This window comes from Hemitrygon akajei, chromosome 2 (assembly GCF_048418815.1).
Source record: "Hemitrygon akajei chromosome 2, sHemAka1.3, whole genome shotgun sequence".
NCBI lineage: Eukaryota > Metazoa > Chordata > Chondrichthyes > Myliobatiformes > Dasyatidae > Hemitrygon > Hemitrygon akajei.
This window is the reverse complement of record NC_133125.1, coordinates 13,153,191-13,170,036: the sequence shown is the minus strand read 5'-3', so window position 1 is coordinate 13,170,036 and position 16,846 is coordinate 13,153,191.

Here is a 16,846-nt window from a genome sequence, read left to right as displayed (position 1 = left end):
TGGCACAGCTGTAAATCTGCCTAGAACAGGCTGTCCTCAAAAACTAAGAGACCATGCAAGGGGTCTAGTGAGGGAGGCCATCAAGAGAACTGTGACAGCTCTGGAGGAGTTACAATCTTAATCTTCAGTGGCTGAGATGGGAGAGACTACACATACACCAGCTGTTGCCCGGGTGCTTCACCAGGTGCAGCTTTATGGGAGAGTGGCAAAGAGAAAGCCACTGTTGATAAAAACTCAGATGAAGAGTTTGCCAGAAGGCTTGAGGGAGACTCTGAAGTCAGCTGGAAGAAGGTTCTGAGATCTGATGAAACCAAAACAGCTTTTTGGCCATCAGACTAAACACTATGTTTGGTGTAAACCAAACACCACACATCATCAAAAACACACCATCCCTACCGTGAAGCTTGGTGCTGGCTGCATCGTGCTGTGGGGATGCTTCATTGCAGCAGGCCCTGGAAGACTTGTGAAAGTAGAGGGTAAAATGAATGCAGCAAAATACAGGGAAATCCTAAAGGAAAACCTGATGCAGTTTGCAAAAGAACTGTGAATTGGGAGAAGATTTGTTTTCCAACAAGACAATGATGCCAAGCATAAAGCCAAAGCTACACACTTTAAAACAACAAAGTTAATGTCCTGGAGTGGCCAAGTCAGAGTCCAGACCTCAATCAAATTGAGAATTTGTGACTGAACTTGAAAAGGGTTGTTCACTTATGATTCCTGTGCAATCTGACAGAGCTTGAGCAGTTTTGTAAAGAAGAATGGGGAAAAATTGCAGTATCCAGATGCGTAAAGCTGATAGAGACCTATCCATAGACTCAAGGCTGTAATTGCTGTCAAAGGTGCATCAACTAAATACTGACTTGAAGAGGATGAATATTTATGCAATCAATTATTTTGTGTTTTATATTTGTAATTAATTTAGATCACTTTATAAAGATCTGTTTTAACTTTGACACAAAAAAAGTCATTTTCTGATGATCAGTGTCAAAAAAGCCAAGTTAGATCCACAGTGATTCAATGTTGTAAAATAATAAAACATGAAAACCTTCAAGGGGGAGGGTTGATTCTTTTTTCATATAGGAACAGTATGTGTATATATGCCCATGGTGAAGGCAGATGACTTTACAACCCTCTGCAACTTTTTCCAGTCCAATGCAGTGGCCCCTCCTTAACAGACAATGATGCAACCCGTTAAAATGTTCTTCACTGTATACTTGTAGAAATTTGCAAGTGTCTTTGGTGACATACCAAATGCCCTCAAAGTTCATCCACGAATGCTATCAGCACTCTCACTACTTGGCAAAACACTTCAATATTCTCAAAACACCCAACATAGCAGATAATTGATGATTATTCCTTAGATATTCATAATAGGTTTCACAGATTTAGCTAACTCCCCTGATTGTAGATCAGCTGATGGGGCTCATCCTTGCTCCTCCTACATTTCAGTCCTCAGTGGAAAAAGCCTGCTTGTAGTTACCCCATCTATACACCTCATCAAATCTCTCCTCATTCTTCTACACTCCAGAGAATAAAGTACTAACCTATTCACCCTTTCCTGATTGCTCAAGTCCTGAAGTTTCAGCAACATTCTTTCCTGTACTTTTTTTTTTGCTATTTACATGACCTTATTTTTAGCATTGGGTGTTTGATGTTTTCTTTGTACGGTTCCATAGTATTTCCTTGTTTTGCAGCTGTCTGTGGGAAGATGAATCTCAGGGTTGTATACTGCATACGTACTTTGAGAATAAGTGAATCTTTGATGCTGAGAAGTTTGCCTTCTCACAGGACCATGTTATAGTTTTATGTTATTAGCCATCATTTTTTTAAGGTAATATGTAACTGTGGATGGTTAGAGCGTTCAGGTAGTTACTAGGATGTGAGTCGTAGTTCTGATTTGGAAGGAGTCCAGATGGTCTTGTATAGAAATGGAAAATAGCAGCGTTCATTTTATTAGGCACCTGCAGCTGATACACATCCCCATTCATTTTGATGCAAACTCTACTGGGCATCCAATGATCCCATAAAGTGATGAGAAATTGGCTGGATGCAGTATTAAGTTACAACACGAGCAAATTATATTTTCTTGATGTCTTTGCCATGGAACACAAAAATATATTTCCAGGAAGAGTGGAGAACTTGGGGATCAATAAAGATACAAAATTTTAATTAAAATTAGTGAAGTAATGATATTGAAAAGAATGTAGACTTACTGCCTGCAAATCCCCAGCTCGAAGATGCTTATTGGATGACTTGGTTACTATCAACCAAAATCCCCAAGATTCTACTTAAATTCCGGTGACGTGGAGACGTACAGGAGTGAGTTCGTTTGGCTGGTTGAATGGCGTTGCAGCAACAACCTGGCACTTAACAACAAGAACATCACAACATCAGTAAGACCAAAGGATTGATCATGGACCTCAGGAACAGAAAGGCTTCAGTCCTCATCAGGGGGTGTGCAGTTGAATGGGTGAGCAACTTCAAGTGGGTTTTGTCGCATGGTGGAAATAAATATCAGATAAGTAATAATCATTGATTCAAGGGTCATAAAGTAATGTCGCAGCTCAATAAAAACCACACTTGGAGTATTGTGTTCATTTCTGGTCACCTCATCATAGGAAGGATGTGGAAGCTATGGAGAGGGTGCAGAGGAGATCTACCAGGATGCTATCTGGATTTGAGAGTATGTTTTATGAGGATAGGTTGAGCAAATTCAGTCATTTCTCTTTGGAGCAAAGCAGATTGAGAGGTGACTTAATAAAATTGCACAAGATGAGGGTTATAGCCATTGGTTTGCCTTATTTGTAAATGTATTAATATATTGTCCCCAGAATAGATCTTCAGAGATATTGACACCCAGGAACTTGAAGGTGCACACTCTTTCCACTGCTGATCCCTGATGAGGTCTGGTTTGTGTTCCCTTGACTTCCCCTTCCTGAAGTCCACGATCAATCCCTTGGTCTTATTGATGTTCCGTGTGATGCTCTTGTTCTGACAACACTCAACCAGCTGATCGATCGCACTCCTGATGACAACAGAGAATTTATAGATGGCATTTGGGCTCTGCCTAGCCACACAGTTGTGGGTGTAGAGACAATAGAGCAGCAAGTGAAGCATTGGCTTGGTTGTCAGCAAGGAGGAGATGCTTTTCGCTTGCTGGACCTGTGTGCAGTCCTTGTGCAATGGTGTAGGAAAGGAAACTCTGAAAATGCGCACTTAGAACATGAAACAATACAGCAATGGATCGGCCATCTGGCCATGCTGCTGTTTGAGTTTTGATACCAATTTATAGTAAATGTCCTCCTCCAGGCATCATCCACATCCCTCCACTCCCTTCATATTCATGTGTCTATCTAAAAGCCTTTTTAAACTCCACCAAAACTGCCTGCCTCCCTGACAACCCATTCCAAGCATCTACCACTTTGCATAAAAAAGCTTGCACCTTACTTTGCCTTTAAACTCACCCCCCACACCCAACCCTAAAAGCATACCCTCTGGTATTTGACATATCTAACTGGAGGAAAAGATTCGGACTGTCCATCTAACTATGCCTTTCATAATTTTAACAATCACAATCTGGTCTCTCCTCAGCCTTCAACACTCTCGGGAGAGCAATCCAAGTTTGTAGCTTATTCCCTCTGTTCCAGGCAATATCCTGGTAAATCTCCTCTGCACCCTCTCCACAGCTGCCTCCTCCTTTTTATAATGGGAACACAATACCCCAAGTGTGATCTGACTGAAGTTTCATATAGCTGTAGCATGACTTCCTTTATACTGAACACCTCTCCCAATGACTGTTAGTGTTCCATGTTATTTTTTTAACCATCTTCTCCACTTGTGTAGCCACTTCAGTGAACTATGGACCTGGACCCCAAGATCCCTCTGTACCTCAGTGCTATTAAGTGATCTACCATTAAATGTGCACTTTCTCCTTTCATTTGACCTCCCAAAGTGCAACACCTCACATTTGCCAGGGTTAAACTCCATCTGCCACTTCTCAGCCCTTACCTATAGTTGATCTACATCCCGCTGTACTCTTTGATATTCCTCTACACTACCCACAACTCAATGTCATCCGCCAGCTTGCTAATCCGGTTTGTCACTGTTAGTGTAGTCCTCTTGACAGGTTAACAGGAAACTGGCAAAGAAAGCTTGGGTGGAATTCTGCATCATAGACTTTGGGTATTGTCCAAACAGGAACTGGAACTGAGCTTGGTGAGAATGCAGACTTACAGCATTATGAAAGGTAAGACATCAGAGAAAATACATTAGTTTGACATCAGTATTTGTTAGTCTGATCTGTGGCTTTTTAACGTGACTTGGTTTGCATCCTTGGCACATGCTTTGCCAGTGTTAGTGAGAGAAGGCATGGCATACTCCTGGGGTTAGTATCACATTCCCTCTGGGCACCCTCCAACCTGATGACATGAACATCAATTTCTCTAACTTCTGGAATTTCTCCCTCCCCCACCTCTCTTTCCATCCCCACTCAGGCTCCCCTCTACCCCTTCTCTAACCTCACCTGCCCATCACCTCCCTCCGGTGCCCTTTCTCCCATGATTCATTGTCCTCTCCAATCAGATTCCTTCTTCAGCCCTTTCCCTCTTTCACCTATCACCTCCCAGCTTCTCACTTCATCGCCCATTCTCCCACCCCCCCATCTGATCTCACCTGTCACCTCCCCTACCCCAAACATCTCATTCTGGCTTCTGCACTCTTCCTTTCCAGACCTGATGAAGGATTTTGGCCCAAAACATTGACTGTTTGTCCTCCCCATCTCCATGGATGCTTCCTGACCTGCTGAGTTCCTCCAGCATTTTGTGTGTGTGCTATTGTAGAATCAATATCTGGAAGTTCTCCTGGGCTTGGAGAACATGAGGAAATTCTGTGTCTTGGAAACCACACTCTACAGCAGGGGAATCTGAGTGCTGCCCATCCCAAACTTCACTCAACGCTACTCCATCACAGAGTGAAAACAAGCACCGTTCTGAATTTTAAATTGCTGCGACTTTCTGAGCACCGTGACTCACCTTGTGAACCACTACCGTCTCTGTAAAACACATTGCCCCTGTACCCATCGACCTGTTGACAAGAATTCTGTTCAATCAGCCTGGCAGGAAACATCAGAAAACAATCTAACCTGTTGTTCCAACCAGTCATTCTAAGTGAAGTGGGACCCAACCACCAGTAATCTGCACAGAATTAGTAACCAAACCACACTGCATGTAGCAGGGATGTTTGCTGCAGTACCGACACACTGCAGATTACTCTAGTTCTTTAACGTTACAATTTATTTTTGAAAGTTACCAAAAATGGAAACCATAAACACTTTTATACTAAATATTTTCTTTCCAGGGACAAGCTATTCTATAGGCTTACAGAGGGACAGATACTACTTTCAGGTAAATGCAATTATAATTTAAAGGATTTTAGGGTTTCAACAAATCTCATTGGCCAGTAAGAAGCGCTGGGTGAATTTCATGGGATTTCAAATAAAATGCATTGCTTTTGACAGAAGGAAAATTAAAAGTCTCTTTCAGAAAGGTCCAAAGATTTGCTAATGTTTAGTAACTGTTCTATAGAGTTAAGGAAATTAAATTTTACCACTAAACCCATTCAGGGCGTGCTTATAACTTAATGTTCAGAACTGATAGCAGTGAACCAGGTACCGCAGCTCTGCGTAAACAACAGCCCATTTCGCAGTGGCTTGTCACATTTGTCCCGTTTTGAGATATATAGTTTCATTACAACGTAAAGTTAGAATATTTTTTGTCAGCCCTCCAATGTACTGTGTGTTAAATATAATGTGTACTGGTCCAAAAAATGCATTCAACCTTCTTGTTGTTTTCAATCAGTAATTTCAAAATGTGTTAGAATATTCCTGTAGTAGTTGTTGATGTAGCGGAGGGAGTTACAGCCACTCGCCCTAAAACTTCTTTCCTAGTTCGACCTTATTAGAGACGGGCTGCTGCGAAATCCTGGAATTGCGGAACGCGCTCCGGAGCAGCTAGCTGGAGCTCCAGCAGAAGTAATCCAAACTATGAAACATTTTTTTTATTGTAATTTGTTTTCTTTTCTAAATCGCTCCCAAGCATGTTTTTGTTCTTGTGTTTCATATGCTGAATATTAAATTGTAAACACAGGAGATTCTGCAGACGCTGGAAATCTAAAGCAACACGCACAAAATGCTGGAGGAACTCAGCAGGTCAGGCAGCAGCTATGGAGAGGAATAAACAGTCAACGTTTCAGATTGAGACCTTTCATCAGGACTGGGATAGGAACCAGAATGTTGGAGGGGAGGAGGGGGTGGAGTACACCCTGTCTGGTAATTGAACAAATAAACAGGTAATCATTGCCAACCTTCTGTAGGCTGCAGACAATGTTCCAAATATTCCTTCAAATATACCCCTTAGGAATTACTCTCTCTGCAATCTACAATTCCTCTAAGAAATGGACTTTTAAGTCACAGTTTTGTAGTATTTTGCACTTGAGTTGGAAGCCCCAGTTCAGCGGTCTTTCACTGAATCTTTTATAGTTATTCTATAGATTTGATGAGTATGCCCACAAGAAAATGAATGTTGTATATGGTGATATATATGTACTTTGATAATAAAATATACTTTGAACTTTGAGGACACAGAACACTACAGCACAGTATCATAAAACACTGTATGAATGAATTTATAAACTGAGACCAATCATGCCACCTCAGTGTGAATTGGTAGAACATAGAACATTACAACACAGTACAGGCCCTTCAGCCATGATGCTGTGCTGACCTTTTAACCTAGTGCAAGATCAACCTAACTCTTCCATCCTACCAAAACCCCTATTTTTCTATCACCCATCTGCCTATCTATGAGTCCCGTATGTCTCAGCCTCCACCAACTCTGGCAGTGTGTTCTACACACCCACCAATCTCTGTGTAAAAAAAAACTAACTCCAACATGCCCCTATACTTTCCTTCAATCACCTTAAAATTATGCCCTTTGTCGTAGTCAATTCCACCCCAGGAAAAAGTCTCTGCCTGTCCACTCCATCTATGTCTCTTTTTAAGTCTACTGATTAGTTACATTCCCCTTTTACAACTGCACAGACCTGCCATTGTTCCAAGCAGAAATTTTTTTTTCTATAAAACTACACAGCACTTTAATAAAATATTACATTAAAAAAGTTCCATCTGTATGGCAACAAAGGCTATGTGCACAGGAGTATTTCAGTTACTGCGTGGCTGTGCGGCTGAGCAGGAACAATGCTGATTAGCACACACAAAATGCTGGAGGAGCTCAGCAGGCCAGGCAGCATCTGGAAAAAAGCACAGTCGATGTTTCATGCCGAAACCCTTCAGCAGGACTAGAGAAAAAAAGCTCTAAGGAGTAGATCAGAAAGGTGGGGGGAGGGGAGAGAGAAACGCCAGGCGATAGGTGAAACTTGGAGCAGGAGGGATGAAGCAAAGAGCTGGGAGTTGGTGAAAGAGACAGAAGGCCATGGAAGAATGAAAGAAGCAGGGAGGAGCAGCAGAGGGAGGCGATGGATAGGCAAGGAGATAATGTGAGAGAGAGAAAACGGGATGGGAAATGGTGAAGGGTGGAAATCTGAGAAATCGATATTCATGCAATCAGGTTGGAGGCTACCTAAATGGAACATAAGATGTTGTTCCTTCAACCTAAGCATGGCTTTATCACGACAGTGGAGGAGTCCATGGATGTACATATGGGAACGGGAAGTGGCATTAAAATGATGGCCACTGGGAATCCAGTTTGTTCTGGTGGACGGAGTGTAGATGCTCAGCAAAGTGGTCTCCCAATCTATGTTGGGTCTCACCGATGTACAGGAGGCCACACCGGGAGCACCAAGCTATTGTTTACCAGAACAAGTGCTACACCTGCCCCTACACTTCCTCCCTCACTACCATCAGGGCTCCAAACAGTCCTTCCAGGTGAGGTGACACTTCACCTGTGAGTCTGTTGGTGTTATATACTGTGCTTGGTGCTCCTCCCCACCCCCCCCCCCACCTTTTTCTCCACTCCTGCCAAAGGGTTTCGGCCTGAAACATCCACTCTACTTTTTTCCATAGATGCTGCCTGGCCTGCTGAGTTCCTCCAGCATTTTGTGTGTGTTGCTTGGATTTTCGGCATCTGCAGATTTTCTCTTGACAGTGCTGATTAGTGTGCTTACATGACGAGTGGCCCAGACAATGCTGTGAAACCTTGTAATTGGCAAAGGAGAAAGTGCAAGGGGGAAGTACAGTTTGATGTGTTGATAAGTACTTGAGCAGAAGTAACAAGAGTGAGAATCTGCCTGCCAGAGTGAAAAGACCACACTCAATTACAAAGACATTAGGAGATGTAAAAGTGTAATCAATAGGTTCAGTTATAACCAGTGTCAAGTGTTAATGATGATCATTTAGAACATAGAATTATAGAGGACACATAGGCCCTTTGGCCCACGATGTGGTGCTGACCTTTTAACCTACCAGGAGAATGGAGTTGAGAGGGTAATGGATCAGCCATCAAGTGGTGGAGCTGGCTCAGTGGACTGAATTCTGCTTTCATGTCTCGTGGTCTTATATGAAGATCAATCTAACCCTTCCCTCCCACATAGCCATCCATTTTTATGTCAGCCATGTCCCTGTTTCAGAGTTTCATAAATGTTCCTGGTGTATCTAAATCTACCACCACACCCTACAATGTGCTCCATGCTCCCATCACTCTCTGTGGAAAAAAAACCCTACCTCTGATATCCCTCTGTACTTTCCTCCCAACAATTTAAAGGTTATACACCCTTGCATTAGCTATTTCCACCCTGGGAAAGTCTTTGCACTCAGTCTATGCTTCTTATCATCTTGTACTCCTCTATCAAGTTTCCTCTCATCCTCCTTCATGCCAGAGAAAAAAGCCCCAGCTCACTCAACCTATCCTCACAATACTTGCTCTGAAATCCAGACAGCATCTGGGTGAATCTCCTCTACATCCTATAATGAGGCGACCAGAACTCAACACAATATTCCAAGTGTGGGCCAACCAGGGTTATATAGAGTTGCAATATTACCACATAGCTCTTGAACACAATCTCCTGACTAATGATGGCCAACGCACCATATGCCATCTTAATAACCCTATCAACTTGCACTGCAACTTTGAGGGATAGATGGACATCTCTGTTCCTCTACACTGTAATGAATCCTGCCATTAACCCTGTACTCTGCCTTCAAGTTTGACTTCCAAAGTGAGTCAGTTGACACTTTTCTGGATTGAATGTCGCCTGCCAATTAATATAAATATTGTAGAGAGCATACACATACCATTCTGTAGGCAACACAACTTGTAAGGTCAACAAATGTCAATTGTTTACTTGGAAGAAAATAATGTAGATTTCTGCAGCATTTTTTACATTGACATTGACAAGGAATAAAGCCAGCCACTGGAATGCCATAGCGCGCGCACACACACACACACATTTACATTCCTTAATTGATTCCAGAAACTAATCCACTGAATTACTTCCAGTGTGAAAAAAATAGTGATAGAACAATCACAACAGCTAAGAAACTAGCCCATAGGATTGCAAAATTAAATTAGGGATTATATTAATTGAGTCCTATTCAAGTCTATTTATTTATTTTATTTAGTGATGCAGTGTGGAAGAAGCCCTTTGGCCAATGACCCAGTGACCCACCTACTTAACACTCGTCTAATTCAGGACAGTTTACAATGACCACTTAACCTACTAACTGCTAAGTCTTTGAAATGTCAAAGGAAACTGGAACATCTGGAGGAAACTCGAGCATTCACAGGGAGAACGTACAAACTCCTCACAGATGGCACCGGAACTGAACTCCGAAATGCCACTGAGTTGTAATCATGTAATGCTAACCAGTAAGCTATCATGGCACCTTAAGTGCTTAATAGATCGATACTGTTAAAGTCTTTGGCTTATTGGTTATTTGTCAGTCTTTGTTTATGAATGTTTTTTGTAGATTCTATTGTATTACCTTATTCATGTAAATGCCTGCGAGAAAATGAATCTCATGGTTGGACATGGCAATATATCTGTACTTCAATAATAAATTTACTTTGATTTCCAATTCTTTCGCTGGATTACCAGCAGTAATTTCCATAGTAAAATAATGTTTTTTTAAAAACGACACAGGGAAAATCTTTACTTTTCCCAAAAGGAAGATTCAAGGAAAATCTTTCCTTTTCCACAATGCCAGAATTCTGATCTTCACACTTCTGAAGAACGGATTGGTTCCCAAGAAGTTGTAACTTTTGCAAGGCAGCTAGACAGGGGTGTCATTTAGTTCCAATCAACATGGTGCCTGCTGAAGAAGTAATTTAAAACAGAAAATAATTCAAATGGGAGTCACCAGAGGTGGCAGCGTAGCAGTTAGTGTGACACTATTACAGCTCCAGTATTCTGCAATCAAGAGTTCAATTCTACCATCCTCAGTTAGGAAGTTGTATCTCCTCCCTGTGAGTGGGTGGGTTAGTAGGTTAATTGTTCATTGTACATTGTCCTGTGATTAGGACAGGGTTAAATAGGTCGGGTGGCTCGTTGGGCTGAAGGTCCTGTTCCGCACTGTACATCTTAGTAAAATTAAATACATAAATTCTGTAGATGCTGGAAATCTTAAACAACACACACAGAATGCTGCAGGAATGCATAAGAAGGTGGAGGGAGGGGAAGGAATATAAACTGGCAGGTGATAGGAGAGATCAAGTGAGACGGAAGGTAGGTAGATGGGGGAGAGGATGGTGAGAAGTTGGGAGAGGACAGATGGAAAAAGTAAGGGGTTGAAGATGAAGGAATCTGATAGGAGAGGAGAGCGGATCATGGGAGAAGGGGAAGGAGGACGGGCACCAGGGGAGGTGGTAGAAAGGTGAGAAGAGAAGGTGTAAGGTGCCACCAGTGAACAACAAAACCAAAACCAATGTTCTGCAGACAGTTTATGAAACTACTACTTATTTCAAATATAAGTTTGCCACATTTGGAACCTTTAGTTTACATTTTGATGGTATTTGGTTGAGCAATCTCGTGCTTTGCTGTATCCAAGAGAATTCAACGAGTTTTCAAGCAGAGTGTATAGCCTGGAGACAGAGAAGCCTGGAGATAGGCAGCTGGGCCCATGATCAACTCCATTTCTCACCAATCTCAGCGATTAAAGCGTCAAGTAAGATTGAAATCACATGGGTGAGAGCAGAAGGTGGGCGGCTGTTCAGTGCCCTCGGTCTGTGTTTGACTTGTCTCTCTCTTTCTCCCTCTTCCTCAATACTACCAGAGTCTTGAGTCTTGGGCAATGTTTAATTGTGGATTGGACATGTTGTTCATGTTATGATGTGTCTCTGGTTTCTGGTTACTCCTTTTCTTTATTGCTATTTTGTGAAGTTTTTAATTAGGGTGGACCGGCTCTGTGGCCTGCAGTCAACAAACAACATAGTACTAAATTGAACTGAACTGAGATTTTCTAGACTGTATCAATGACTGTGTGGCTTGATGTTTTATATTCTGGTTTCTCACTCATTTTTTGCCATTTGCGCAATTGGGTGTTTGATGTTTACTTCAAACGGGTTCCATGGCATTTCTTTGTTTTGTGGCTGTCTGTGGGGTGATGAACCTCAGGGTTGTACATTGCATACATACTTTGATATTAAATGTACTTTGACCAATGAACAAGAATGGGGAATGGTAAAAGAGAAAAGGAGGAGGTGCAGGGAGATAACTGGACGTTGGAAAAAAATTAAATTGCATGAGCTGATAGGGGAAATAATTCTATATTTCCTCCCCACTCCAATGTCTCCAGAGAAACTATGGGCTTTGCCAAAAGAAACCAAAGGATACCATGGTTCTCAAACAACGTAAACAGATATAATCAATGCTACACCACTCAAGCAGCTGATCTATCTCACTTCTGTATACCTCCTCATTATCATAAGACCATAAGGCATAGGAGCAGTATTAGGCCATTCAACCCATCAAGTTTACTCTGCCATTCCACCATGGCTGATTTATTATCCCTCTCAACCCATTCCCCTGCCTTCTCTCTGTAACCTTTTGTCATAATGTACACTGACAATGTTGGAATCCAAGTGTGGAGGGAAGACAGATTCCCATGTAGAGATGGCAACCCAAGTTTGTTCACAAGAACTTCAACAGAACATCTGTGGCTCAGCCGAGCAACACCACGAGATGTAATATTCTCAAAGCTAGGACCCCGCGATTAGTGTCAATTGGGTGTCCACTTAAATAATACAAGTAATACAGAATCCCTGAGCCTATCAAAATAAACTTAACAAGTTTAAACAGAAAGCACCAGGAGACAGCGTTACAAAGAGAAAGTGGCTTGAGATAAATACAAGGAACTCTAAATGATTAATGTCTCTCATTAAACAACAATTAGCAAATTCAGGTGCTCTAAGAACCTCAGTGCCCTCTGCTCTCCAGCTCCCCACACCGACACAAAGAGTTCATTACATCTTTGAGGACCTGATTAATTAAGAACCTATCGACCCCCTTTAAATATACCCAATGACTTGGCCTCCGCAGATTCACCACCCTCTGGTTAAAAAATTCCTTCTCACCCCTGTTCTAAATGGATATCCCTCTATTCTGAGGCTATGCCTTCTATTTCTAGACTCACCCACTATAGGATCCTCCCCACATACATTCTATCCAGGCCTTTTCAGAATTCGATAGGTTTCAATGAGATCCTGCCCCCCCCCCCCCCCCACCGACATTCTTCTAAACTCCAGTGAGTACAGGCCCAGGCCAACATAATGCTCTTCATGCATTAACCCTTCCATTCCCTGAACCATTCTCCTATCTGAGATTCTGTCAACAGCAGTGGTGTCAGTGGCAAATTTATAGATGGCATCTGAGCTGTGCTTGGCTGCACAGTCATAAATGTGGAGATAACAGAGCATTGGGATGAGCAGAGTCTTTGAGGTGTGTCTGCGTTGATCATTGGTGAGAAGGAGATGTTATTTTTGGACTGCATTCACTGTGGTCTCCTGGCGATGAAGCTGAGAATCTAGTTGCAGAGGGAAATCTGTTGATTAACACTGAGGAGATCATGATGTTGAATACAGAGCTGTAAGCAATAAACAACAGTCTGTCATATGTATACAAGAGTCAGTAAACAAATGTGGATGGACATATAATGGCTTGTTTATGTGCCTCTTGTAATATAGAATAGAGTAATGAAAGACTAAATAAGACTAATAACAATGTCAATAACTTAACAACAAAAATAAATAGTATAGAGATCAGAACTGGGGTTTCACTACTTATGTCCTCTGTTTATGAATTGGATGAAAACACTGAATGTATATAGCTAAATTTACTAACTAGAGATAGGCAACTTTTGGGGATGACACAAAAAAGCCTGTAAATAGATATTGAGGGGTTAAGTGAATAGGCAAGAAGTTGGTAGATGAAGTCCAAAATAGAAAATATGAGGTTATTAACTTTGGTAGGAAGAACTAAGAAAGGTAATTGTTATATAAATGGAGTCAACAAACTCATTCGTAAGACCATTGATGTTGTGGGGGTGGAACTGGACTCTCTGATGGTGGTGTCTGAAAAGAGGATGCTGTCCAAGTTGCATGCCATCTTGGACAATGACTCCCATCCACTCCATAATGTACTGGTTAGGCACAGGAGTACATTCAGCTAGAGATTCATTCCACCAAGATGTAACACTGAGCATCATAGGAAGTCATTCCTACCTGTGGCCATCAAACTTTACAACTTCTCCCTTGGAGTGTCAGACACCCTGAGCCAATAGGCTGGTCCTGGACTTATTTCCACTTGGAATAATGATCAACTTATTATTATTTAATAATTTATGGTTTTATATTGCTATATTTCTTCACTATTCTTGGTTGGTGCGGCTGTAATGAAACCCAATTTCCCTCGGGATCAATAAAGTATGTCTGTCTGTCTGTCCGACTACAAAATATTGCAGTGCAAAAGGGATTTGGTAGTCCAAGTAATAACTGCAATAAAACAGAAAACGTTGGAAACACCAGCAGGTCAGTCAATATCTTTGGAAAGAGAAACAAAATTAACATTTTGGGTGAGACCAATTTCATTAGAACATTTTCTGTTTCTATTTTATATTTAATTTGGTTTATTATTACAGAAGTTTATTTTTTCTCTGCTCAAGCTAGTAAAACCTGAGGTATGGGCGTAGCCAAGCACACTCATTTCTCAATCACTAGGAACTTTCGGACTATTAGAACATAGAACATAGAATAGTACAGCATATTACAGGTCCTTCAGCCCACAATGTTGTGCTGACCCTCAAACCCTGCCTCCCATATAACCCCCCCACCTTAAATTCCTCCATATACCTGTCTAACAATCTTTTAAACTTCACTAGTGTATCTGCCTCCACCACTGACTCAGGCAGTGCATTCCACGCACCAACCACTCTCTGAGTGAAAAACCTTCCTCTAATATCCCCCTTGAACTTCCCTCCCCTTACCTTAAAGCCATGTCCTCTTGTACTGAGCAGTGGTGCCCTGGAGAAGAGGCACTGGGTGTCCACTCTGTCTATTCCTCTTAATACCTTGTACACCTCTATCATGTCTCCTCTCATCCTCCTCCTCTCCAAAGAGTAAAGCCCTAGCTCCCTTAATCTCTGATCATAATCCATACTCTCTAAACCAGGCAGCATCTTGGTAAATCTCCTCTGTACCCCTTCCAATGCTTCCACATCCTTCCTATACTGAGGCGACCAGAACTGGACACAGTACTCCAAGTGCGGCTTAACTAGAGTTTTATAGAGCTGCATCATTACATCGCGTCTCTTAAACTCTATCCCTCGACTTATGAAAGCTAACACCCCATAACCTTTCTTAACTACCCTATCTACCTGTGAGGCAACTTTCAGGGATCTGTGGACATATGCCCCCAGATCCCTCTGCTCCTCCACACTAACAAGTATCCTGCCGTTTACTTTGTGCTCTGCCTTGGAGTTTGTCCTTCCAAAGTGCACCACCTCACACTTCTCTGGGTTGAACTCCATCTGCCACTTTTCAGCCCACTTCTGCATCCTATCAATGTCTCTCTGCAATCTTCAACAATCCTCTACACTATCTACAACACCACCAACCTTTGTGTCGTCTACAAACTTGCCAACCCACCCTTCTACCCCCATATCCAGGTTGTTAATAAAAATCACAAAAAGTAGAGGTCCCAGAACAGATCCTTGTGGGACGCCACTAGTCACAACCCTCCAATCTGAATGTATTCCCTCCACCACGACCCTCTGCCTTCTGCAGGCAAGCCAATTCTGAATCCAGCTGGCCAAACTTCCCTGGATCCCATGCCTTCTGACTTTCTGAATAAGCCTACCATGTGGAACCTTGTCAAATGCCTTACTAAAATCCATGTAGATCACATCCACTGCACTACCCTCATCTATATGCCTGGTCACCTCCTCAAAGAACTATCAGGCTTGTAAGGCACGATCTGCCCTTCACAAAGCCATGCTGACTGTCCCTGATCAGACCGTGATTCTCTAAATGCCCATAGATCCTATCTCTAAGAATCTTTTCCAACAGCTTTCCCACCAAAGGCATAAGGCTCACTGGTCTATAATTACCTGGACTATCCCTACTACCTTTTTTGAACAAGGGGACAAAATTTGCCTCCCTCCAATCCTTCGGTACCATTCCCATGGACAATGAGGACATAAAGATCCTAGCCAGAGGTTCAGCAATCTCTTCCCTTGTCTCGTGGAGCAGCCTGGGGAATATTCCGTCAGGCCCCGGGGACTTATACGTCCTAATGTATTTTAACAACTCCAACACCTCCCCTCCCTTAATATCAACATGCTCCAGAACATCAACCTCACTCATATTGTCCTCACCGTCATCAAGTTCCCTCTCAGTGGTGAATAACAAAGAGAAGTATTCATTGAGGACCTCGCTCACTTCCACAGCCTCCAGGCACATCTTCCCATTTTTATCTCTAATTGGTCCTACCTTCACTCCTGTCATCCTTTTGTTCTTCACATACTTGAAGAATGCCTTGGGGTTTTCCTTTACCCTTCTCACCAAGGCCTTCTCATGCCCCGTTCTTGCTCTTCTCAGCCCCTACTTAAGCTCCTTTCTTGCTACCCTATTTTCCTCAATAGACCCATCTGATCCTTGCTTCCTAAACCTCATGTATGCTGCCTTCTTCCACCTGACTAGATTTCCCACTTCACTTGTCACCCATGGTTCCTTCACCCTATCATTCTTTATCTTCCTCACCAGGACAAATTTATCCCTAACATTCTGCAAGAGATCCTTAAACATCGACCACATGTCCATAGTACATTTCTCTGCAAAAACATCATCCCAATTCACACCCACAAGTTTTAACCTTATAGCCTCATAATTTGCCCTTCCCCAATTAAAAATTTTCCTGTCCTCCCTGTTATTTTTGCACCTTTCCAAAATCTGCCTCCCAATCTGCTCCTCGGTATCTCTGCTGCTACCAGGGGGCCTATAGAATACCCCCAGTTGAGTAACTGCTCCCTTCCTGTTCCTGACTTCCACCCATACTGACTCAAAAGAGGATCCTGCTACATTACCCACCCTTTCTGCAGCTGTAATAGTATCCCTGACCAGTAATGCCACCCCTCCTCCCCTTCCCCCCCCCCCCTCTCTATCCCTTTTAAAGCACTGAAATCCAGGGATATTGAGAATCCATTCCTGCCCTGGTGCCAGCCAAGTCTCTGTAATGGCCACTACATCATAATTCCATGTATGTATCCAAGCTCTCAGTTCATCACCTTTGTTCCTGATGCTTCTTGCATTGAAGTACACACACTTTAGCCCTTATACCTTACTAC